This window comes from Rattus norvegicus, chromosome 1, assembly GCF_036323735.1.
Source record: "Rattus norvegicus strain BN/NHsdMcwi chromosome 1, GRCr8, whole genome shotgun sequence".
Taxonomy (NCBI): Eukaryota; Metazoa; Chordata; class Mammalia; order Rodentia; family Muridae; genus Rattus; species Rattus norvegicus.
Genome location: NC_086019.1, coordinates 98,532,602 through 98,557,601, shown reverse-complemented (window position 1 = coordinate 98,557,601; position 25,000 = coordinate 98,532,602). Strand labels below are relative to the sequence as shown.

The window sequence follows — 25,000 nt, the reverse complement described above, 5'->3', positions numbered from 1 at the left end:
ACTACCCTCAGTGGTTACACCTAGACTGGAGCCTGCCACCTCTGCCTTTTGCTTTTCTTTCTTTTCTTTTCCTTTTCTTTTTTTTTTAATCTTTTTTCTTTTCTTTTTTTTTTCTTTATCTTTTTTTTTTCTTTTCTTTTTCTTTCTCTGAAAATCAGACCTGAACATCTGAGGTAGAAAGAGCCTTAAAAAAAAAAAGAAAGAAAGAAAGAAGAAAACAATCAAACTTTATGAACTTTGCCTTCCCTGTTTCTTTCATGTCCGGGTCCCAGGAGGTCCAGGGAAACCTCTAGGCACCCGTCGAGCGAGTGGGCCCGGCCATATTGACTGGTTTGTGTGTGAACATTGGGCTGAAGGACTGTAAAAGCTCCCTTTACCCAAAATCAATTCGAAGACTCAAAACAATCTATTGAAGAGTTTTGCAGCTAGCTTTTAAACCACTTATAAAAGACAACACACAGGAAAAATTAACCCCTGTGGCTCTATTAGGAGCGCGATAATAAATGTACATTTAAAAGATCTATAAACACATATTTATCTGCAAAATGTTCTTGCATAAAACTGTTATTGAAAAGGCTTTCGTTTTATCTTCGTGTTATTGTAATTTTATTGAATTGCTTATTCATTCTTTGATATTGTATTTTAATGGTGTTATAAATCTGTTTTATGTCTGATAGGAGCCTCATTGTAAACTGATATAACAGATAATATGGCAACTCACCATAAAAATTCTAAACCAAAAATGCAGATCGGAACGCAAAGAAGCACTTTAATTCATTCTTGGTTTCTTTTCATTTTATTTTTTAATTATTTTTCATGTGCTGGTTGCCATCTGTTGATAAAGGATGGCTGTGTGAAACTCACTGTACAATACAATAGGAACTTTTTTTTGTGTAACTCTATTCATAAAAAATGATAACAGTATAAAAGCATTAAGCTCCTCGAGACTGAGGATCATTAGCAAGTTCATTGTATAAGCTGATTTAAATTAGTCACTTTTGGAACAAAATCCCTTTTTTTGTAAAATATCTTATTTTGGGTAATTTTTAGTATCATGAATAAAAGAACAAAAAATCCCTCCGCTTTCTCAAATGTCGCCTATTATTTTTATCCCTTTATCAAAAACAATGCAAAACAATTATGATAAAAGGTGGTGTCAACATGTAAAACAATTATGTCATAATCCCAACCAAGGCTTAGAAACTTCGAAGGAAGTTGACTCAATAAAAGTATTTTAACTTTCCATCTCCAGATGATAAAACCTCCATTATCGGGAGGAAATGATGTGATGACCTAGACTGCAGCGAATGCCTAGCCCCAGGAGCAGGCTGAGCTATACCCACTGGACCTGCAAGCCGCTGTCAGCCTGGTGCCACGGCTCCACATCCCTAAGGGGTCACAGCTCACGCTGCAGGGATTAACGCACCCTCCAGACACTGCAGACCTGAGAAGCTCTGAGCCTGGGTGTGTCCAGGATGGAAATCAGGCATCAGGACTGTGTCCTGTGAAAAAGTCCAACCTTTCCCCACTGGGGAAAAAAAGAAGAAGAAGAAGAAAGAAAAGACCCAAAAGACTCTGGTAAACTCTGGGTCATCACCTGACAACATAGCAACAGCCAGGAAAACAAGAGGGCTATGAATAGCAGCTGCCAAGAGTGTGTACGTGGCTTCAGAAAGAGAACGTTATAAACAGAGAAGCCTTCTATGTTGAGAACACAGAAAAAATGAGTCCCCCAGCCCTTTGAGGAGTTTCCCCAAGTTCCATTGTTTCCTGTCAGTAGAGCTTCCATCAGGAATGTATAATTGTTTTTAATAAGTAATAGTATCACGATGTGAGACAGAAATAATAAAAACACATTAAAACGAAAGCAACAAAAGCCTCTCGCCAGCATCTCCGAAGGTTGCTAAACTGAATGGAGCACAGCTATTCCTTTTATTCCCTCCCCAAGGCAACCGGCTCCTTAGGTAGCCCAAACTGGCCTGGGACTCAAGGTCCTCCAGCCTCTGCTTTCCTGTGCCCCAGATATCTAGCTTATGGGTTCGTATCACCACAAGGAGTTCAGTTTTCTACGCTGGTTGCTAAGACCCTAGCTGCTGAAATGGGAAGGCTGGCTTCGTTAACGAGCTGAGTACATGGACTCCGAAGACGCAGACCCAGAGACCGTAGAGCTCTGTCTGTCCTTTGCATACCTCCTCTTTGCAAAACCAACAGCTGAGAGGGGATGGGAAGACCTATTTACTAACACCCTCCCCCCGAACTATGATGTAACTTTACAGTGCTGCTCCAAGATCAGAGCCAGAAGCTGGGGAGGTAAGCTCTGAAAGACAGATGACAGACAGTACCCTGAAACACCGCCTATGGAACGGAGGGTACACAGAAGCACGGAATCGGTTCCCAGGGTGTGCCTATCTGTAATCCCAGTTCAAGCCCTGCCTGGCATTCCAGCAAGATCCTGGAAAGAAAGGCAGAGGGAGAAAAGGGGGGAAAGGAAGAAGAGGGAAATAAAACAGCACATTTTATGTGGGTTGTTAAGCCTAGTAAGGAAACAGATACCTACTAACCAAGTTCTCAGCCAACTTGAGACTCAAACACAGGGCCCTCTGGACACAAACGCATGAACCCCCCACTCCTGAAACAACGCGCTTCGTAAAAATGACTGCCCGGCTGTAGGTGGTCTTCTTTGGTTTGCTTTGAATACTCCTGCTTCTCAGACCCATCCACCTTGTGTGTGGGTCCTTTCTTCGTAACACTTTACAATTTCCATTGTGTGAATATCATTTTAGTTAAGCTTAATAAATAAATAAATAAATAAATAAATAAATAAATAAATAAATAAATAACGTGTGCCGAGCTGCCCCGAATAACACAGACCTGCAAGCCCAACTCCTCGGGGGGCTGAGGCGGGAGAATGGCTAATGCAATACCACCATGGACAAGAACGGGCGCTCAAAGCCAGCTTGAGCAACTTTGTGGGACTGACTCACCTCACCAAGTTAAAAGAGGAAATGGGATACAGCTCAGCAGGTACAGGGCACAAGAGTTCAATCCTCAGCAGTAGTCCTCCCCCTCCCCCCCCCCAAAAAAGGGCAGACCAAAAGGCATCTGTCTGAGACCTTGTGTGAGGGAGATCTGTTCTATGCTTTGAACCCATCTCTGGGAGATGTCTGTGGCGTTCTTCTTGTCGGGGTAACATGTTTTCTGATCTGGTCTGCCTTTCTTGGATGGAGGCATTCACTGAGGATGACCTTGGTAACTTGCTTTATGGCACACTGTAATGAAGCCATGGCCAGAGGCAGTACACGGACATGTCCTGGACTACACCACCAGAATCTAAAACATCCCCAACTTCAGGGGGCTGGATCTGGGCGGATGAGGCCAGCTGGTTCAGCAGGGCTACACAGGCCCGGGTGCTTCGGAACCACTCAGAATATCTTCATCTCCAGTTGCAAGCGCTTACTGAATCCTGTGCAGTGCTGTGCTCCCTTCCGGAAGGGTCCCACTGAGATGGACGGCAAGCGTGGGACCAGTCATGGTACCCCGTTAGCAGCCTCATGATGCTGTGTGGCAGTAAGTTTCCAAAAATCGCAGCTGGGCTGGAGTCCACGTATAGTCTTGCACGTTTCGATTCATAACAGATGTAAGAGAGCTAGTACCAAACATGAGATACACACACAAAAAGAATATTTGGATAGTCCATGCCCCCACACCTTTTGCTGCCTGCTTAATTCCAAGGAAACCGAACGAGCCCAAAACATCATTAGGATGTAGAGACAGGTAGGACAGGGAAGGGTTCACGTGTGCCCGACGGTGCAAACGAATCTTCAAACAGTTCACAACTCACATATGTGATGCTCCTAAGATCCCGCCCTGGGTTGTTTGTTTGTTTTTGCTTGTTTGTTCCCCCCCCCCATTTGCTGTTGTTGGTGGTGGTGTTTTTTAAAATACTCTAACCATGTTGCCCAAGCCAGCATAGAATCAGACCTCCTCCTGCCTGGACCTCCTCCTGACGGCGAAGTCGCAGGTGTCATCCACCACACTCAGATCCTAACAGTGCTTAAAAACTTAGCCGTCTAGTGAATGTACTTCTGGTTCCTCTTAGTAAGGCCAATCTGGAGCCTCCAGATAATCCTGGAACCCCAGAAAAACCCACCGATGCCAAAGCGTACACATAGGGAAGCCTGTGGTGGGGGAAACTTAGGCGACAAGGCTAAATCCAGCCGTCAGGAGCTACGCCCGTCTCCCCTCCCTGTGACAAAGGGCCTGAGTGAATGGAGCTGCTCTCTCCTCACACAGTGGTGGAGTGGGAGAGCTTTATCTCTGAATAAGTGACTAACCCACTTCTCTTTTGCCTGGCCACCAAGTCCCTGCTGTACCATCAACTCTAAGCCTCCGGGTCCTGCAACACAGGTCTGTTGTGAGCACATTGGAAAACACAGGTGCAAAGATGGCGTACAGAGGAGATAAACTTCCACATTGTGACCTACTCCTTTTCTCCTATTAAAATGCATGCATGTATGACTGTGTGTGTGAGACCCCTGTAAATTAAGAACATGTGGAAATTGCTTCAGACACAGGTCCTACTCCCGAATACTGAGACAAGCGCATTGGGTGGATGTCTATCCGCAAAACCGGATGCCAAAGCTAGTTCTTCTCTTCTGCCTGAGAGGTGCCCACTGCTATACTGCCACCAGGCCTCCTGGACACTCCGGGGAAGGGTGTGTTTGTGAGCCTCTGCTCTGGTGTCTTGGCCCTCTACTCATTGATGAGAACCAGAAAAACAAATGCTGTTATCCAATGAGCTCCTGGAAAGAGGTCTAATTATTAAACATTAAATGTCTTTCAGACATCGAGTCACAGAAGCTTCGCCAGTTAAGACCAAGCATGAGCCTTCAACGCACTAATTTTCTTCGTTATTTTCACTGTGGTTTTTCTTGTTCACCCTGTGAGGATTCCACGTTGGAGAACTCTTACGCAGTTCGGTTTTATGATAACCAGGTGGCTTCACGCCAGCTGGACCCTTGATATGCCCTGAGAAGGGGCCACATGCAGATCACAGGAAGCGGTTAAAAGCTGCCCTCAGACATGCTAGGGCAGGGCTACTACAGTCTCCAGTCCAAGGACGGAAGACTCGCACAGTCACCTTCGCGCCCCTTCACACACCTAGGGAAGGTGTGTTCTCCCACGCGGTGGCGGAGGCTGCAGCTGTGTCTGTGCATCTGGACCTGCTGTTTCCACACACACGGCAGCGTGGCAGGCTGCAGATGCTGCATCTGAGTCTTCCTGGGGGTTCTCCTCCCAATGCCCAGCAGGAGCAGTCCCACAGCACCACACTGGTGACACACAGGCTGACTCAGTAAGAAACCCTTCCCCCTGAAAGGCCTATGGGACACAGGCCATGAGGGTCACCATCGCCATCACATTCTGGTGTCACCCACCATTGAACATGGGTTTGCAGTGGTTAGACCCTCAGGTGTCCGTGTGCACGGGACTTCCAGGAGGCAGCACACAGAATGCGGCCACCAGGAGGGTGACCACTGGTACTTTCAATGCATTATAATTACAATTGTTATTATTACAACTACTATTACAATTTAATTCAGCAAACTTGCACGTTTTCCATAATTAGAAATTAACTGAGGAGACTAGAGACACGTTGCTGGCCTGGCAATGTGCATGCAAGGCCTTTCACTCCATTCCAGGTACCACAGAAGGAATGGAAGTAATGAAGGGGAAAGGATGGGAGGGAGAGAGGGAGGGAATGAGGGAGGGAGGGAAGAGAGGGAGGGAGTGAGGGAGGGAGGGGAGAAGGGAGGGAGTGAGGGAGGGAGGGGAAAAGGGAGGGAGTGAGGGAGGGAGGGGAGAAGGGAGGGAGTGAGGGAGGGGGAGGAGGGAAGGAGGGAAGGAGAAAAATGAATGAGAGTGGGCATACTTTTTACTTTAAAATAAGACAGAAAGGAGAGAGGGGTGCTAGGAATGGAAGCTAGAGCCGTGCTCACACTCTGAAAGAACTCGACTTTCAGCTCCATCTCCGGTTCAGATATATTTTAATTTTTAATGATTACAGTTTGATTTTCACAGAATGGAATCAATGTGGTGAGGTCTGAGACGAAATCAGAGTACCAAGCTCGGGAGAACTGACACAGTCAGATCACCCCAGCCCTGAGCAGACCGAGGCAGGAGCTAGCCTCAGTTCAAGGCCAGCCTGTGTTCCATATCGAAACTCACGAAAGACGAGGAAGGGGGGCAGGTGAAGGAAAGAAGTAAGGGGGGATGGAGATGTGCACAAACCCTCCCATATAAACAACTGTCAAATAAGGAAAGCTAAGACTATGCATTTGCACTCCCTTATTTCTGTGGCGCCGAGCAAGGTGATCCAAGGCTTGAGAGACCGTGCGTTATTGAACTACGGCTTTGCGTGCTGCTGCAGTCTTCCAAACCCCAAACAGGTCACGGTGCTCAAGGAGTCCGCAGAACTCAATAGTCCCCAGCTGGGAGGCCCTCAGTCTGGGGCCTAGCACCAGCTGACCTGTGGGCACATGGAAGCTTCCCCAAATCTGCCCACACAGCATCCTGCACCAAGTCTAACACAGCAGGCTCCCAGGGTCCCAAGCCTTTCCTTCCAAAACAAGGGACAATCTTAGAATGAGGAGGTGCCCCAAGACTGGGGGTGGGGGAGGACACTTTAAAATGAGAAAAATCTTCCAGGTATAGTGATTCGGTGGAAGCCAGCGATTTCTTTCTCACTTTTCTCGAACCCACGAGTGGAAAGTGCAGGAACCGTTTTCATATGAGCAGAGAGATTTTTCTCCAAGGAACAGTTAGAGAAATGCTGATATCGTGTCTCAATACATTTTACTAGAACGCCATCAATTACATAAAAACACAATTAAGTCACTCTTTCAAAACTCTTAAATATTACTCAGCCAAAACCCAAAAGGACACTTGCAGCATTCCACGGTCGTTATCTGAGAAGCTACTCGCTGGAGACGGCCACCTCTGCAGTACTCGGCGGGAGCTAAACAAAGGTAATACCCAGTTAGTTAGACAACCTGGCTGTCTTGGCCGCCTGGCTTCATAAGCATCCTCAGGTAATGGGGAGGCCAGCGGGGCAGTCGGCCATGGTCCAGCCCCAGAGGACCATACCAAGGTTTTAAGCCAAGGTGGGAGGAACACCATGAGAACTTACACTGGTGACTTTCCCACTCTGGATCTTTCCCAATGAGACCGTCTGTGTCACAAACAGTGAACTTAAACACATTTCTAGTCACCCAGAGACGTAAACAAACAAACAAATCCCAAGGAAGTCTGAAGTTAATAAGAAGACTCAAATTTCACATTCACATCCCCCCACCTACACACACACACCTTTAAAACGTATGAAGATGTGCTGAGCCCATCCTGAGCCCTAGGAGGGGGTCCCTGAATGCAATGTTAAACCAAGCTGAGGACTGGGGGGGGGGGGGTCTTCAGGAACACAGGAGCAGGCACGTGCTGATGGGAGGCATAGTTCTGAATACATTCTTTTATGAGCTAAACTAATCTTTTCTGCTAACAATTTCGTCTCTAGGATTCCATCTCGGAAAGATGTATACAAAAGGGCCTTCACTATGGTGATGTAACTCAAATGTTTATTGATAGAGTTACTCACGTTGGGCCTGGTGGCACATGCCTAGGGTCCCAGCATTCTGGGCACTGGGGCAAGAGAATAGTGGGTTCAAAATTAATGTGGGGTGTGTAATGAGACCCTGTCTCAAGAACTCAAAATCAAAACAAAGAATAAAAAAATAAGCAAGCAAGTGCTACATAGTGAGACCATGCCTTTACAAAATCAAAAACAAAAATGAAACAAAAAGACAAAAAGCAAACAAACAAAAATAACAACAATAAATAGACAACAACAATAAAAAGAACCAAAAACAAAAAAACCTTGTACATAGGAGTCATCTCATGCCTAGGACTGATCTCACTCACTGGAGCAATATGCCACCATTAAAAGCAAGAGACAGCTCTGTACGATATATCTTACACATGACATAATTCAGATGGGATGATGACTATATACTCCCCTCCATTGTACCAGGAAAACAAATACGTGAAGTTGCAAGCTGATCTCTGCACCAGGCGCACAGATTCTAAATTCTACGGCTTGCTTCCCTTGCAGGGTCACCTACACATCTGTCCATACTTCTCTCCTGTGAGTAGTAACTTTATGTGTGTAAATACACACACACACACACACACACACACACACACACACACACACACACAAAACAGAAAGGTACAAGGCAGAACATATCTGCATGCTTATGACTTCAGAAGGGTGTACCATAAACTGCTAACATCCCTAGGGAGGGGCACAGGGAACTGGTGTTGAACGAAGACTTCTCCATTAATTAAGTGTCCTCGAACTTCTCTAGATTTTTCTATCATGCGGATTACTGCCTTTATAATTAAAAAAAATTTTTAAAGCGCATTTAGTTTCACATAGGGGGAAACTACTGTCAAACTGTTCAGGGCCTTAACATACGTAGCTGCTATAGAGAAGCCTGGGGTGTGTGTGTGTGTGTGTGTGTGTGTGTGTGTGTGTGTGTGTGTGTGTGCAGCTAGGGATGCCCAGACACTCTTAGCTGCCGCACCAAGGGCGGGGCTGACCTCTCTGACGTAGCCCAGCAAGCTGTGGAGCGTGTGCATCTCATACAGTCTAGTTATTTAATTTCCAGGGAAACCGGGGAAGCAGAGTGTTCGTTGCTGTTAGGGAGATGGGAGCACACCGGCCTCAGCCTGCTTTCATAGCTCTGCTCTGGGAGTGCCTGCCTCTGCACCTCTCTCACTGTAAACAATTGTGCAAGTTAAAATAATAATAATAATAATAATAATAATAATAATAATAATCCTTCCAGACTCTCATGCAGCCTTAGGTGCCAATACAGACCAGGCAGCCAGGCTAAGAAACACGACAGTTCAGGGGAGCAGTGTGGCTAGCTGTATGCTCAACACATACAGAAGGTAACGTGGAGCGCATGCCTGGTGTTGGCAGGGGGGTTTCCTTGCCTCTCTTCAGGTTGTGACGCATCAGCTTCCTCTTCTTCCTCCTCTCCCTCCTCCTCCTCTCCTCCCTCCCCTTCTCCCATTTCAAGAGTCCAAAGTCATTACAGAATATATAATTAAGCATCTCTGTGAATGGTGCTGCTAGCCAAATACTCAAGGTGGGGAAAATGGGTCCACAGTAACCATTTGACACGTGTTAGTAAAATCCCTTCAGATCTGTAACTCCAGGCTCTAGGAGCGAAGCCCACGTGTGCCTGAGAATGGCGAGGTGTTTCCATTGTGTTTCCCGCCGTGGGAATCATAGCCCACGTTTGGGAGAGAAAGCAAAATGAAGAAGTGAGATAATTGAAAACGTGACGACTTATGTCAACGCGTCAGGATGAATACAGGAAGTCCTTACTTGTGTGTGGGTAAAAACGAATTCGGTTGCTAACGAGGCAGGAGAAGGGAAATTTTGAGCATTTGACTCTTTCCTCCTTGGAAACATGAGTATAAAACTAGTGACTTTCAAACTCCCATTTTAGGGCTAAGATCATGAAAGCACTGACTTCAACAAAGCCATATGCAGACTTAACTGCACACACATGTACATACATGTTCGTAAGACTGCAATATAAATGTAAGTGGGCCAGGGAGTTTTCGGAAAAACACTAGTTTGACAATATGCACGAGATCTATACACGATCACGTATTTTAAAAGCAGAGAAACGAAAACCTGCAAATCGCCTAGGCCTCAAAATCCAACACACAGAATGAAGCCAATCATACTGGGAAACAGATTAAGGAAAGCGAATGGCCGGAGTCCGTATTTGCTTAATGGCGTTCTTTGAGTTTTACTGGTGCCCTGTCTCTAGTTGTGCGTGCAGACCGACACATCTGCTGTCGACTCACCAAGGCACTTGACAACATCATTTCAGAACCTTTAGCTACCGAGCTATCAATAATTAAATGCATTCAGTTCACACTTTGTTCTTGTGGATACCAGCTATTTATCTCTGTCCTCTGAAGAAGCTAATGGTATAATGGGCAAAACATCAAGAATAATTAAGAAAACACCGCTATAAACTCTGTCGAAAGAAAGAGAACTTTTGCTAGGCCCTCAGACAGAACCCCTGAATGGAGGACCCATCCAATCCCAGCACACCTTGCTGAGAAGGGGGGGGGGGGGATAAATTCAATGAGCAGTAAACTTGCTCAGTCCAGGGGCCTGCAGACAGGACTCCTCTGGCACTAGCAGCTGCTTTGAGTCTGTGCTCTGGGAGACCCCAAACGTGTTTGAAATACCATCAGGAGTGGAAAGGGGGCCATGTAATCACCTCTACCTGGCCAGGGTTTCCAACTCTTCGTGCAGAAAGGTTACAGAACCATCTAGATCCTGAGAACCGGGCCCTGTCAATGTAGTTCAATCTGTAGGACATGCATCTTTACATAGATAAGGTTCCTTTGCATGACTGGCCAGTATGGAAACACCAGTACTGAACGTCTCAGTAAAATCATCGATAACAGTCTCGTCTTTAGCGGAAACTGTCTTCTTTTATATCTGATAACGAATGAAAAGGGAAATTGTAGAGTTTACCTCTTATGATAACAAGTCGGGCCTACCTGGTATACAAAAGCTTAGTCTAGGAGATTATATTTTAAAACAATCACGATTAATTACAATACCATGTACACGGTGTGCATGCCACCGAATAAGAATAAAGAATTATCTGGAACCACCGTCACAGGAGACAGCCTTGAAGAGGCAGGCTTCAGATGTGTCAACTTTCTGTACATCCTTTCAAAGCCTTTATTTTAGTTGTCACCTAAATGCAAGTGGCTTCCGATCTCGGCCTCAGACTGGAGGATCCACTTCTTGTAAGAAACTTCCAGACGCCACATTTCAGAAAAGCCAATGGTCCTGCTTTGTCATTAAATCCGAAAAGACTCCCGAGGTTGGTGGGCCCATCTACTTCGACGTAAGTTGGAATCAAAACAAAATTAAAAGGGGAAGCACAGGCCCGGCTTTGTCACCACGAACGGTCTAATTACTTCTGGGTTTGGTCACCTAAGCTCGGAGCAAGAAGGAGGAGAAGATGGTGGTTTCTTACTGCACAGAGGGAGATACCAGTCGTCTGCCACATCTTGTGCAGGCAGAGCCTAAGTTTGTGCTTGTATCAAAAAACTGCGGTGGGCATCCTCCTGGGTGCCCGGGAGGAAGGCACAGGAGGAGGTGGGACCTGGTAACAGGCATGCCCTGCGGTTACCACACATGCATCTGCTGAAGGTAGCCAGGGCTTAGGCACCTCTGACTAGGGTTAGGCACCAGACTCCTGGAAACACACACAGTGCATGCAGGAAAATAATGTTTAAACAATGCCACCAAAATGGCTACTAATAGTTGTGAGCATCTACCGAGGCTTTCACTTCTGAAGGTGAATTATTTATAGTCTTTTGGTGGCTTTACTACTGTTCCAGGTTGGTGTCAAAACTCTGGCGGGGCAGGCGAGTTCTGGGTCCGGGGACACCCTGCTGTGCATTTCCCTCCCTGCCTCTCTGAGCCCTTCAGCTCCCAGAATAGTTAAGAGAATTAATTACGGGGCTGGGGATTTAGCTCAGTGGTAGAGCGCTTACCTAGGAAGCGCAAGGCCCTGGGTTCGGTCCCCAAATTAATTACAAGGTCTACAATGCCAGCTTCAGGTCCTTCAGCCCCCACAGCCGGCTGCTGTGGGTCAAGCGAGAGGGAGATGGCAAGCCAAAAACAAGTATTTTTTTTCCCCATCAAGCACAAACCACTCCTCACTGTCATAGGAGGGGAAGAAGAGCAGAGACACAACTCAGAGGAGGAAAAACAAAAAGAAAGGAAAAAAAAAGAAAGAAAAGAAATTCCATTAGAGCTGACTTCCTGGAGCTCCAGTCTCCGATATGAGTAATCACAGAAAATGTAACATCAGCTTTTCTTGCTTTCTTTACATGGAGTTCCTCCTTTATTTCCTTTCAAAGGGGGTCAAATTCTCCTCTGTAATTCAAAGGGCTGCTTCTTGGTTACTAAAAGAGTGGCCTCTCTCTCTCTCTCTCTCTCTCTCTCTCTCTCTCTCTCTCTCTCTCTCTTTAACAGCTCTGCTTCCTCCTGTCCCCCAGGAAATTTAATATTTTGGGTCAAAAATAAAACTTGGAAAACAGAAAAAGAAAAGAATAGACCTCAAGCCCCTCACCTGCTTTGCCTTGAGGGCTTCCGGTAAAATCTCTCCCACTAGCAAGGGCAGATCTAAGTGAGCTGGAACTGCCTGCGGGAGCCTCTGGAGGCAGCATCCCGGAGCTAGGACGAGCTGCATAAGCACTGCGGTTGCCTGAGCACCCAGCGCCAGCCAGTGGGTACCACAGGAAGTCAGGGGGGTTCACAGCATCCAGGCCTCTCCAGGGGCCTGCACCGGCCACAGCACAAACTCCTTGTTACTCTCTAATTCCCTGGTACCCTCTCTGTGACCTGACCTAGCAAAGGGGGGATGGGGAGGGAAAACCGTGGGTGTTGTGATGCTGTGTGGTCTACACATCCCTCTGGACTGCGGGCATGAATGAGCTTTTTACAGGAGGCAAAAGGCCACTTGAAATTGAAGGGGGGGGGGGGGATGGCGTTTCCTACTCCTTTAGGTCACGAAGCAGCCTGAGCAGGAAATCTGGCCGGGGACCCATAGGAGGATGCTCTGGAATGGAGCCTCCATGGTAGTTCCTGTTGGCAGGAACAGTCATCCAGAGAAGGTGGGCACGGAACTCTGGGCATCAGCCACTTCACGGTCGCCTGGCAAGAACACATTCGGAAAGCAAGAGCCCAGCTACCATGCTGGCTGGGCTGTGGAGGTCATGAGGACGCAGGTCTTTGCTAGAGACCGGGCTGTGTCAGTTCTCTGACCACTGAAAGAAAGGGGAAGCAGCTGAAAAGAATCATGTCTGGTGTGGTACATGCAGCTAGCTGCTCTTTCAGGAGCTGACCTGCACTGGGACTTTACAAATGTGTCCGCAGCCAGAGAAGGTGGTGCAGGCCTGCAATCCAAACACTCTAAGGCTGAGGCAGGAGGATCAGGAGCAAGAGCCCTGATCTGCATTTTGGGCTGGTCAGGGCTACCACAGTGATACCTGATCTCCCCAAAACAAATAAAATAAAATGAAAGAAACGCTATCTGTTATGAGCCAGAAGTTCTAGCTCAGTGCTAGAACTCCTGCCTGGTTCGAGCCCCAGCACTACAAAGAAAATCAGTGTAAAAACATTTCCTTATTGAAGCATAAACTATTTCTGGTTCACCAATGAATTTAAGAGGGGGCATCTGATTTCCTTCAATGCTTAAAATAACTTTATTTCCTGGGTCTATCACTGATATTGCATATACGATGTAGAGGGGTTTTTGTTGTTGTTGTTTTAATTAATCAGTACGCACACAATCACCAAAACAATCGTAGGGATAACGGCGTCTGGTGAATGTGGCTAAGATGTCTCCAGCAGTCCCACAACTGGAGTCTTCTTGGATGGTCGTGCTCTGTCATAACAGAGGAAACTCGAACCTTCCCATGAAGACGCATGTCCTCTGGAAATGTCATGGAGAAAGCAAACCACACAGAGCTGCAGGGAAGTGGGCCAGTGGCCGCATCGCCCGTCTCACTGTGGTCAAAAGTTCTGAGTCCCTTATATCTACCATCGCCACCTACAGTGGTCAGAGCTGCCCGGTCAAGCTGTGAAGTGACAGTCTGTTGATTTTAGTAGACCATCCATTTTCTTGTTTTGTTTCCACATGAGAGCATACAGTACCTTTTCCAGGTCTGAGCAGCCATGTTTTTTCCCAAGCCTGCTTGCTTCCCCAGGTACTTACTAGAGCTACGACCTCCCCAGGGCAGGGGCAGTAGCAAAGAAGGATGTCGGAGTCCCTGAAGGAGATACAGCCTGTGCAGAGAATTTCCTTCTTCATACTCTCCCACTGCCCCAATGTGGCTGGGCCTCCAGAAAAACACATTACCATTTACCACAACGTGCAGTCTCTCTGTTTTGACGGCAAAGTCACCCTCCCCTGCTAAGACCTTGTGTCACATTACACTCGAAATACAAGATGACCCTCTTCTTCAGCTGTCACTGAGTTCTGTGCCTCCTGACAACGAAAGGATTATAAATTTTATTATTACATCTGGAATTTCATGATATGCTTAACAACTGAGTTGAGAGATGCAGACCAGAATAATGCCCTCCTACTGAGAGCCAACGGCCTCTAGTTAGGAAGCTGCTAATGGCTCCTGAAAAGTATACAGAGTTAACACCCCCATTCTCTAATATAGAGGGCAGAGGGAACCACCAGGCAGCTCTGAGAGCCAATCAAACACAATGGCCATATATTAAACAAAAGTACATTATCAGATGTAAATCAAGATTACGTTTCTTGGAGCAATGATGAGATAACTCATATAGAGATTTTTATCTGTGGGCTAGCCCACTGTATCTGGAGACTGAGATAAATGGCCTACTTATAGGGAGCCACTGTTCAACAACACTTGACTCCCCACATGGCGGGGCTGGCTGTTGGGTAAATTAGAAACACCCGCTCATTAAAGGGCCCCCAGCTCACTCTTCCTAATTTCATTGGCACCATGGTAGAAGCATCAGGTTGGGTATAGTTCAGGCCATCTTGGGCCAACATCGCCATCAGACTAACCAGCCTGTTCCTTCTATAATAGAAAGAAACAGAGACCGGCCAAAGCAGAAAGACGCGTTGGGAGTTGGGGCCACAGTAAATCCAAATGGAGAGCACACGCTCTCCGAAGAGGACCAGAAGCAGCAGAGTGGTCTCCCCAGCACCCAGAACCCCTGGGCGTCATCCACAGGATATGCTGTGATCTGATGTGATGGCAGTGGTGTGTACAAGAGTTCATCTCTCTGCTCACGGTCCCGGCAGACATACCTGCTCAACTCTGGTGCCTAAGCCCCTTTTCTTGTATAAGTTAGTTGACAACAGTGGGATGTACCACGGAACCATATCCACATACGGTTGGTTCTTCACCCTTACCGCCCTATAATTCTTACAACCAAATCAACTGAACTTCCCACGGCAGAGCTGCTGGGATCTCCAGGTAGACCCACTCTAAGTCACTAATGAGCACTAACGGCCCATTCATTCTTGGTTACAAAAGTCAAAAAATAAATAAAAATAAATAAATAAAAGCAGGAGCAAACTTATCTTCCCAAAACCCGAGCCCCATGCCCACCTGACAACCCTGCTAGGCTGAGAGAACCCAGAGTATATCCCAGAGATGCCCAGCCGTGCCAAGTGAACCATCTGGAGACCACCAGGAGAAGCCACGCTTCTCCCCCCACTGCACCCTTCACCTTCCTTCTCCAGCCTGCTCCCTTAAAAATGGCCCTGCCAACCACCTCAGCCAGGTTCTCAGCCGAACACTAATAAGAGCTTGTTTGTTGAACTGAAAAAATCATTACCACAGAACACGTCAAGTAATGAAAGATGTTTTCCTCCGAGAAATGTTAAATACTTCACTTCTTTCACAAGGAATGAGTACACGTGTTTCCAGATAATACTTCCCTCCCTCCCCACCCACGCGCTCCGCCAAAGTCTGAGGCTCCGGGGTCCACCGAGCGAGCTCACGGCCTGGCTCCCAGGAGCCGGAGCACAGCCCTTATTTTATTTATTTTCCTTTGCCCAGCTGCCTCCCCACTGGTTCTCTGACTTGTTCACCTAAGCATTCCAGTAGGGGCCTCTGTCTCTCGTAACAAGAGCCCTGGCTTGCCTTTACTATTTTACATAGAAACGCCAGGGAAAATAATGCCACCACGGCTTCAACTACTAGGCCGTTTTAGCATTCCCTAACTAATATATATGAAAGAGCCCTTTCACTACAGGCCCAGAGCAAACACAAAGGCAGGAAAAGGAATGTCAGAGAACCCCTGGGAGCCTGGGGAATGCTAGGAACCCCACCTTCTCCTGACAGACACACGTGAATCTCTGCTTCCTTCAAACACTCTTCCTTGGTAGTTGAGTGTCATGGACTTAAGGGTTTCACAATGGCTACACTTACAGCAGAGCCGATCTGGTTCATTTGTGCTCCTTACTCTCTCTCATGTTGAGACTTCAGGCAGAGCCTGCTTTGAATCCATGGCAGCTGAGATACAAAAATCCAAAATGACTTCCAGGCAACCAGGGAGGTACCGGTTCCTTAGGTAAAACACTATGTCTGCTATTTTCTGGGAGTGTGGACTTTCGGGGAGTGGGGAGGCAGCGAGTCCAGATTTTTAAGCCATACATACATTCTGACTTGGAAGCGTGTGTGTGTGTGTGTGTGTGTGTGTGTGTGTGTGTGTGTGTGTAGCCTACAATAGTAAGTTGTGTGTTGTGTGTAGCTTATAATACTAAGTTTGTGTGTGTGTGTGTGTAGCCTATAATACTAAGTTTGTGTGTGTGTATGTGTGTGTAGCATGTAGTAAGTTTGTGTGTGTGTGTGTGTGTAGCCTATAATACTAAGTTTGTGTGTGTGTAGCCTGTAATACTGTGTGTGTGTGTGTAGCCTGTAATACTAAGAGTGTGTGTGTGTGTGTGTGTGTAGCCTGTAATACTAAGAGTGTGTGTGTGTGTGTGTGTGTGTGTGTGTGTGTGTGTGTGTGAGTGTGTAGCCTGTAATAAATACTAAGTGCTCCTCCAGAGGCTGAGACAGAAAGATTTGGAGTTTCAAAGGCCAACCCAAGCTACATGGTGAAAGACCAGCCTAGGCTAATTCTAATTTCATGGATACCAGGATAGGAATGGGATCCAAAAAAAATAACAAAATAATAGTGGTGCCCCTGTCCTGCCAAATCTCTTGGAGATACAGGAATCCTTGTATAGTAAGCCAAGATGGGAGACTGGGAAATCCCTACCAAACCTCACATGGGACCAGGCCCTCTCCAAAGAAGGAGCTGTGTGCTCTACCTCCCTGCTTCCTTCTCTCCTTTGCTAAGTCACTTTAACTGCCACCAGGGGTCACCAGGGGAAGCAGGGACATGAAACCCAAACAAGAGACAAAAACAAAAAAAAAAAAAAAAAGAAAGAAATCAAACCAACCCCCCCTCAAAAAAAAAAAAAAAAACAAACAAAACTGCCCAAATTTCTCAAAACCTGGACTCCCCCACCCTCACCTCCAGTTTTGCTTCCTTCTTTAAGGTAAAATCTCTAATTTCACTAGCATTAAAGGTTGGGGCGCTTCATATGTTAATTCATAAATGCCCCATCTATATATCAAGGGGAACATTCACCATGAGGCCTTCCCCATGAAACTTCAGGTTTTGGAATCGCTTTGCTTGACATTAGGCGATGTGCTGCTTTATCAGTGTTTAATAGACAAGGGGAGACGACAACTCTTAATCCCTCAGCCAGCCAGGCAGTGGTGGCGCACACCTTTAATCCCTGCACTCAGGAGGCAGAGGCTAGTAAACCTCTGGGTTCTGAGTTCGAGTCCAGCCTGGTCTACAGAGAGTTCCAGGACAGCCAGTGCTACACGGAAACCCTGTGTGGGCTGGAGAGAAGAGTATGTATACTGCAGAAGACCTGTGGTTCCCAGCAATCTATAACCCCAGTTCCAGGGAATCAGACACCCTCTTCTGGCCTCTACAGTCACTTGCACTCACACACGCACCCACCACAGACACGAGACTAAAAGTAAATGAGCTCCCCACCGGTCTACCTCCAAGCAGCTGTATATATTGGGGAAAGAAGCGCTTCTCACCTCCTCAGGCCACCAAAGAAACCTGCTCACACCCTTGCAGGGCACCCAATGGTCTTTCCGACACAGCCAAGCCTGTGCTAGTTTGTCATGAGCAAGGACTGCACCGGAAGACCCTGAAGGTAAAAGACAACCGGTGTGTGGTCAGGAAACTACAGGTACTTGGGAGTTTCCCAGAATAACCTGAGAGCCCAGGTACCCACCGAGGAAATGGTGACTGAAGAGCAGAAATGTCCCTTGCAGCCAAAGTCTAGAGGTCATGTTCTGACTAGGAACCTGAACAGGTGAGTCCTCTCTGGGGCCCCAGCGATTGCTTATCTGAGTGTTCCTCTCTTACCAAAAGGCCGCCGGGTCTGTATCTTCCAAAGTGGGGCTTCCACGTGTATATCATAGGAGAGGGTGTACATCCTATCCTTGGGACTCTTGGCCACAGACCCCCAGTGTTTGTGCGAGGAGCATGGCACTCCAGATGAAGGCGCTACTGCTCTGATCTGATGTGCCCTGAACACACGGGCTCCCATGTATTTTTTTAAAAAAAAGTTGCTTTCTTTCTCCTCATGAATCCTAATAGTCAAGCCTTTCTGCGTTCTGCTAATTTTAGAAGTCCTGCTATTCTTTGGGAGGAGAGTGGTGTGAAAATCAAGCAGAGTACCCAAAAATAAAAAGAGTAGATCTGTCTCGGGGACTGCGGCGGGCTTAACTGGAAAGCAGCTCAGGATCTGCCACTTTCTATCTTGTCTTTAATGCATTTCCCCCAATTCCTCTGGAATATTTTAGCCTCGGAGGAACAAGAATGAACTTCCCAGTCTATGAATATATCTTTGAGGAAATACGGACACTCAAAATGATCTCTAGATCATGACTAGAGGACTTCTTCCCCCAAATGGGAGTCTCTAAAGGGCTCCTTCCAAAATGTTATACGGCATGTTCCAGGCACACAAGTGAAGTGACAGGGACCTTGCACTGGGGACACTTCCTGGTGTGTCTTTCAATCCTCCCACCTTTGCCTTCTATAAAAATCAATCCCACCTTAAAGAAGTGGGTTCTTTCAGACTTACCAGGAAGGTAGAAAGGCAACCATACCCTGACTGGCTGGGTCCCACTGATGATGACATGCACACGTGTCACATGATGGTGACCAGCAGCACGGGGAAAACAGAAGCACAGTCTCTCAACTGTGGCTACCTGCGGACCCCAGCCTGCACCTCCTTACCAAGCGGGGACACCAGAGGTTTGTAACAGAAAGTTAGACTCTGTGTCAAGCCCTTCGTGCAAACAATAAATATTACTTCTGCTCATAACGGGACTTTTCTCCAGCATCGTCTTTGAATGTTGAACCTTTTTCAATTAATTAAAAGCCATGCACTGCAGAGTGCATATTTTATCAGCCCTCAGCTGCTTAAGTGTCTAGAAAAGACCAGGCCGTTTTTCTTTCTTTCTTTCTTTCTCTCTTTTTTTTTTTCCAGGCAAACCAGAGCAAGTACTTGCAAGGGTCATATCTTTTTAATTATCTTTTCTCTCTTTGATTAATTATTCCGTCTGACAATAGCGTGTTTCTAATGCTATTCACCTGCCTTTGATGATTGACAACTTTTCTGTCTGATTCAGAGCAAACAGCTGCTGCCACAATCTCCTAGCAACCCGGGTGTGATGGATGAGCCCCCAAGATGGATGGTTGCAATAAATCATGTCTCCAGCCATAAAACTGAGAATAGGGGATAAGAAGAAAAGCGAACAAAAAACAAAACAAGATTTCTTCCCATGAGTGCACTCCGTTCCTTACCAATTATACCTGAACTGGACATTATACCTATCGAGAGTGAAGTTTTCCTAATCAGAAAAAAAAAAAAAACACACACACACAGGGAAGGCGGCGTTTTGTATCAGAGGTGTTTACAATTCTTTCTGCAAATTGGCACTTGTACTCTTAATTACCTCCAACACCGCCCGGTGCAAGGGCAGATGATCAAAGTTTTGCCTTCTTCCGGGAAGTCTCAGCAAGCAGCAGCAACAGCGGCTCGTACAGCCCGATGCAGTACCAGCCACCAACAAAAGATGGATCTCATTCTACCTGGTTTGAGGCAGCCATTGGGCAAGCCCAAGAGTGGACCCTAAGTCATAGCCATGGGCAGAGCAAAGCGTCTGAGTGCTAATAAAGTTATTTCAAAACACACACACACACACACACACACACACACACACACACAGAGTACACACAGAGTACACATACACATGTACAGAGAGAGGAGAGAGAGAGAGGAGAGAGAGAGAGAGAGAGAGAGAGAGAGAGAGAGAGAGAGAGAGAGAGGTGCCTGTTAGCTAGTACATAGCCAGAGTCTCATTTCTTTCAGATGCCAATACTTCTTACATGTGCAGGAAGTCCCACCCCACCCCGGCAGCCTCCAGGCACGTACCATCTACCCCTTCACAAGATCTAACTTTAGAGTTGAAAAAAAAAAAAAAACAAAAAACTCCATCCAATGTCCTGCCCCATCGTTCTTAAAAATGAATGGCCGCACTGTAAGTCACACAAGAAACCTTCTCTTCCATCAGCAAACCCAAATAAAGTTACACACTGAATACGAATACAGCTCCTAACAACCGAATCTGCACTATATCGAGGCTTCCGTGGTGCAGGAGACCTGGAGCAGGGAGGCCGACAGCTTCTTTTCTCCCTTTCCCGTCAGGGAGCCAGGCACCCAGGGCTCCAAAGCAGAGCAGTACATACACAGGCCATCAGGTTGCTACAGCCTCCCTCCAGACAGCTGGGGGCTCCAGTGGCAAGCCAACCTGCGTCCCTAAGTACTTCCAGTAGGTGGGGGTGTCCCAGTGCACAGAGCTCGAGGGTGCAAAAACAGCAGAAATGATTAACTGGCAGGGCCTGCAAACAGCTGTCCACATCAGTCCTGGTGGGGGTCGGGGGGGGGGGGCCCAGCTGCGGAGAACAGAGTGCAGACACAAAGAAAAGGAAGCTGCTGGGAGCAGAGGCGGGCAGCCTCGAAGGATCGTTTTTTATCTAAAATAGTCTTGAGGCACACAAGTGTTTTTCTACTTCACTCTCACACTACTAACCAAGCCAACCAGTATTTTTTTAAGTTATATTATGCTATTTTTTAAGTTATATTGTGCTAAAGCTTTTTCAATACAGATTTTTTTTTTAAAAAGCATGACAGAGTTTTTTTTTTTTTTTTTTTAAATCAGACAAGGGTTCTGGCTTCAGCAACTACGGCTCTGTTTATATTTTAATGTTTGGTACGTGACTGCCTCTATGAGGGAAGAAAGGCAGAGAGAGGGGAGAGAGGGAGACGGCCAGAAAGAGAGAGAGAGAGAGAGAGAGAGAGAGAGAGAGACAGACAGACAGACAGACATACAGAGAGAGACACACACACACACACACACACACACAGTGAGAGAGAGAGAGAGAGAAGCAGTTAGTTGGTTACTCGACTGTTAATGCCAATTACAAACACTTCTCTTTTTTCCCCCCATGTCCTTGAAATTTTTTCAAAATTAAAACTCCCCCCCCCTCCCTGCCTTTATGTTTGGAGGGTCCTCTATTATAAGTACAAGTGGGGGGGCTGTCTATTCAGCAGCAATGAGAGCCCAAGGCCAATCGATGGAACACACACACACACACACACACACACACACACACGCCCATAGCCAGCCCCGGCTGATCCAACTCTCAAGTTACAGGTTTACTCGGCAAGTCTAAATAATATTCAAAATGATAAATGGCACCCCTAGCCCGGCATCTACCATCAATCTTTTTTTAAGGAACATCCATCTTCAATAACGTACGTTTGAATCATGTGAAGCCAGGAGCCCTGAGACTCATTTATCCCACCCCTCACACGAGGGGCCTTGCTTGAATGATACCTGTCAACTGCCTTCCTCACTCTGGACTAAAGGGAGGAAGAGAGAGACGTGAGGAAAAGAGAGAAAAGGGGACACAGGAAGGACAGGGACGGATGTCATGCATCAGGAGCTAAGCAGTGTGGCTTGGCAGATCATATAAAGGAATACAGCATCTTTGGCGCCTCGGCCAATCTCGCACCCCCGTGCCACGCCACACACCCAGAAGAAGACAGTCATCTACAGGGCAGGCTGTGGCCTCCCCTCTCCCTGCCTCTCCTCTCTCCTCCCTCTGCCTCTCTCACCAAATCAGCAGAGCTTGGTGAGCAAGCTGTACTGTACTGTACTGGAGGAGGAGGGGACAACCGGGCTTCCCTCCCCTGGCTGTTGTCTGGCCGGGGCCCATATGATAAATGACATATGTCATTCTGTCAGGGGGAAAGGGTGGGTCAGTGATGTATGAGTCCGCTGAAAAGGAAATCGACTGTTTGGCATGGCGAGGCTCTTCTCCACCAGGATTTAGTTTCAGAACTCTGAAATGAATTCTCCGACGTTTCAAGTGCATACTTAGGGCAGGCTGCCGGGAGGCCTGGGGAAATCGCACTTTATTCTCCCTGTCCTTCTGATGGCTGGCGGGAGCTCTCACCCGCGCACACGTGTGTGTGTGTGTGTGTGCGCGCACACACACACACACACACTCATGCACACCCTAAACCAATCACATGTCAGGGTCCTCAGCGGGCACACACTGGGGGTTATTAAAAATACGACTAGGGAAAAAAAATTAAAAAAAAAAAAGAATGAACTGGAGGGCAGGAAGGTTAGTCCTTTTATTTATTTATTTTTTAATGGCAAAGGGCTGACACAAAAGCAAGATAAAAATTAGCATGTTTGAAGTAATCGGCCTGCAGCTTGACATCTGCATAGTAAATTTTAAAGGGAAAAAAATGTGTCAGACAGCCGTGCGCCGATGCGCCCTCCCCCCTTTCATTAGCTCACTGCCAGGGTGGTACCGCTCAACCTCATTACGGCGGGAGGATTTATGGAGCTGAACCCAATGGCAAAGAAAAGGCATCTGTCAATAATTGTAGGAAGCGGCACTCACAGCTTTGAAATCTCATTAAGTATGCAGTTATCAGGCATAAAGATCAAAAACATTACTCAACTCCGACAGAATCTTATGGGGGAACATTAATTAGCAACAGGCCTACAGTACAAAAAGAGAGAGAGAGAGAGAAAGAGAGAGAGAGGGAGAGAGAGAGAGAGAGAGACAGAGAGAGAGAGGGAGGGGAAAAAAAGACTTCCTCTCACACCTGCCCAAACCCACAAAACTAAAGCAACACTCCCCCTCCCACACAAAAAAAATAATTCCCAGCATCTGAGACTGATCAAGAACGTGAAACACGCGCGTGCACATGCACACACACACACACACACACACACACACACACGCAAAAAGGGGGACAGGGAGGGGAAGGGTGGGTGGGTGGCAGGCAGGCGGGCGGGTAGCAAGGGAGAAGAGGGGGAGGCCGTTGGGCTGGTTGAGAAAGGCCTGGCTGGCGGTGAGGACAGAAAAGGAAGGAGCTGTCAAACTTGAGGAGGATGTCAGCGCCCGCCCTGATTACAGGGGCCTATGCAGTTCACAGACCTTTTATCATTCCACCCATCAAAACCAGCCTAAGAGTCAGTCTGAGGACAAGGCTACAGGTCTGCAGCCCAAGGCTGGGCCCAGACTCAGTTCTGTCCCCTCAGGCCTATGCTGACCACCCCGCGCTCTTCCTGGGATTAGGTCTGCAGCCAGGCACCAAACCCAATAACAAGATCCTTGTAGGAGCCCTAGACGCAAGCTAGGGCATCCTTCACACACTATCTGGGCTTCGAAGGAGACACTGAAATCCCTTCTCTCGCGTGCACCTTTGCTTGTTTTTCTGTGTGATCACGCAAGGCACACGAAGGACAGCCATGGTGGCACAGGCCTGTCATCCTAGCATTCAAGGAGCTTCACGAAGCAGGAGATTGTAAATTCCAGGGCAGCCTGGGCTACATAGCAAGATGCTGTCTCAAAGACTCACAAACAAACAAATAAATAGTGGAAATCTCACAGAAACTGTTGTCATGTTCACCCTGGGTCCTAAGGCTTTAAAAGGCTCTCTGTAACAATGACTGGATAGGGGGTGTCTGCAGTTGGACGTCCAAAAGATCAACAAGCTGCTTTAATCCAGAGTACCCAAGAGGGAAAACAGTTAAACGGCATGTTTCCTTGGCCTGCCACGCTGCCCACACTTTCGAGCTGCACTGGGAGAGAATGATTTACACGTGTTAGGGATTCCTCATGAGCATTTTGCCTCTAGAATCTCAGGCTAACGTCTATGTCCTGTGTGGAAGAGATAGATTCATTCTGGGCACACGAGAGCTCGGAGTGTGGATGGTGAGGTGGTTCCAGTACAACAGGCAACATCAGCCTTGGAATATCATGAACACACACACACACACACACACACACACACACAAGCACAGTCACCTGCACACTCATATACACATGCATGCATGGGTACACACATATATACACACACACTTTTGCACGCACACTCTCGTGTACACACACACACAAGCACAGTCACCTGCACACTCATATACACATGCATGCATGGGTACACACATATATACACACACTTTTGCACGCACACTCTCGTGTACACACACACACACACACACACACACACACACACACACACACTGAGTCCTGGAAACATACAGAATGAGAATAATGAAGTATAATGTTTTGTTTTATCTCTCTCATATTATTATAGAAAAGTAGTCTTTCCCACTTACCCAATGAGCACATGCATTCTACACACACACACACACACACACACACACACACACACACACACAGAGTGTATTTCCCCTAACTTAAGGATCAGAGATATCCCAGCTTCCCAGCCCCTCTTATGCCATCCTCTGGTGTCATGGCCACTTCTAAAGCCTTTACCTCTCTCCTCTACACCAGACAAAACCTTCTCTTAATTAGCCACATCCTTCTGGCATTGAGATTCCTAGGCAACAGGCTCGGAGATCCCTCCAAGCCAAAGATCCATCCTTCGGAATCTGAATGACCTCAGCACCGACCAACCATCACCTATGACCCAAAACAGTCAGCAACCCTTGCGTATAAACCAGATTCTAGAAGAAGACATTTTAGCATTCGTTACAATAAGGTGTTTATATTTTTTGTATGCTTACAACATTACCTTTATTATGTGTAACATCAAAGTGATTATAGCAATTACATCTAACAGAATTAATTACATCATTCCTCGATACATAATGCATTAGAGGTAAGCCAAAGAAAGAAAACATCTTGATTGTAGTA

General features: G+C 46.9%; 1 protein-coding gene across 1 annotated transcript in view; it reads right to left on the bottom strand.

Annotated features, from left to right (window-relative positions):
- Tshz3 (teashirt zinc finger homeobox 3) overlaps positions 1–25,000 on the bottom strand; it is a 71,845-nt gene that overhangs the window by 39,827 nt on the left and 7,018 nt on the right. The window lies entirely within an intron of this gene.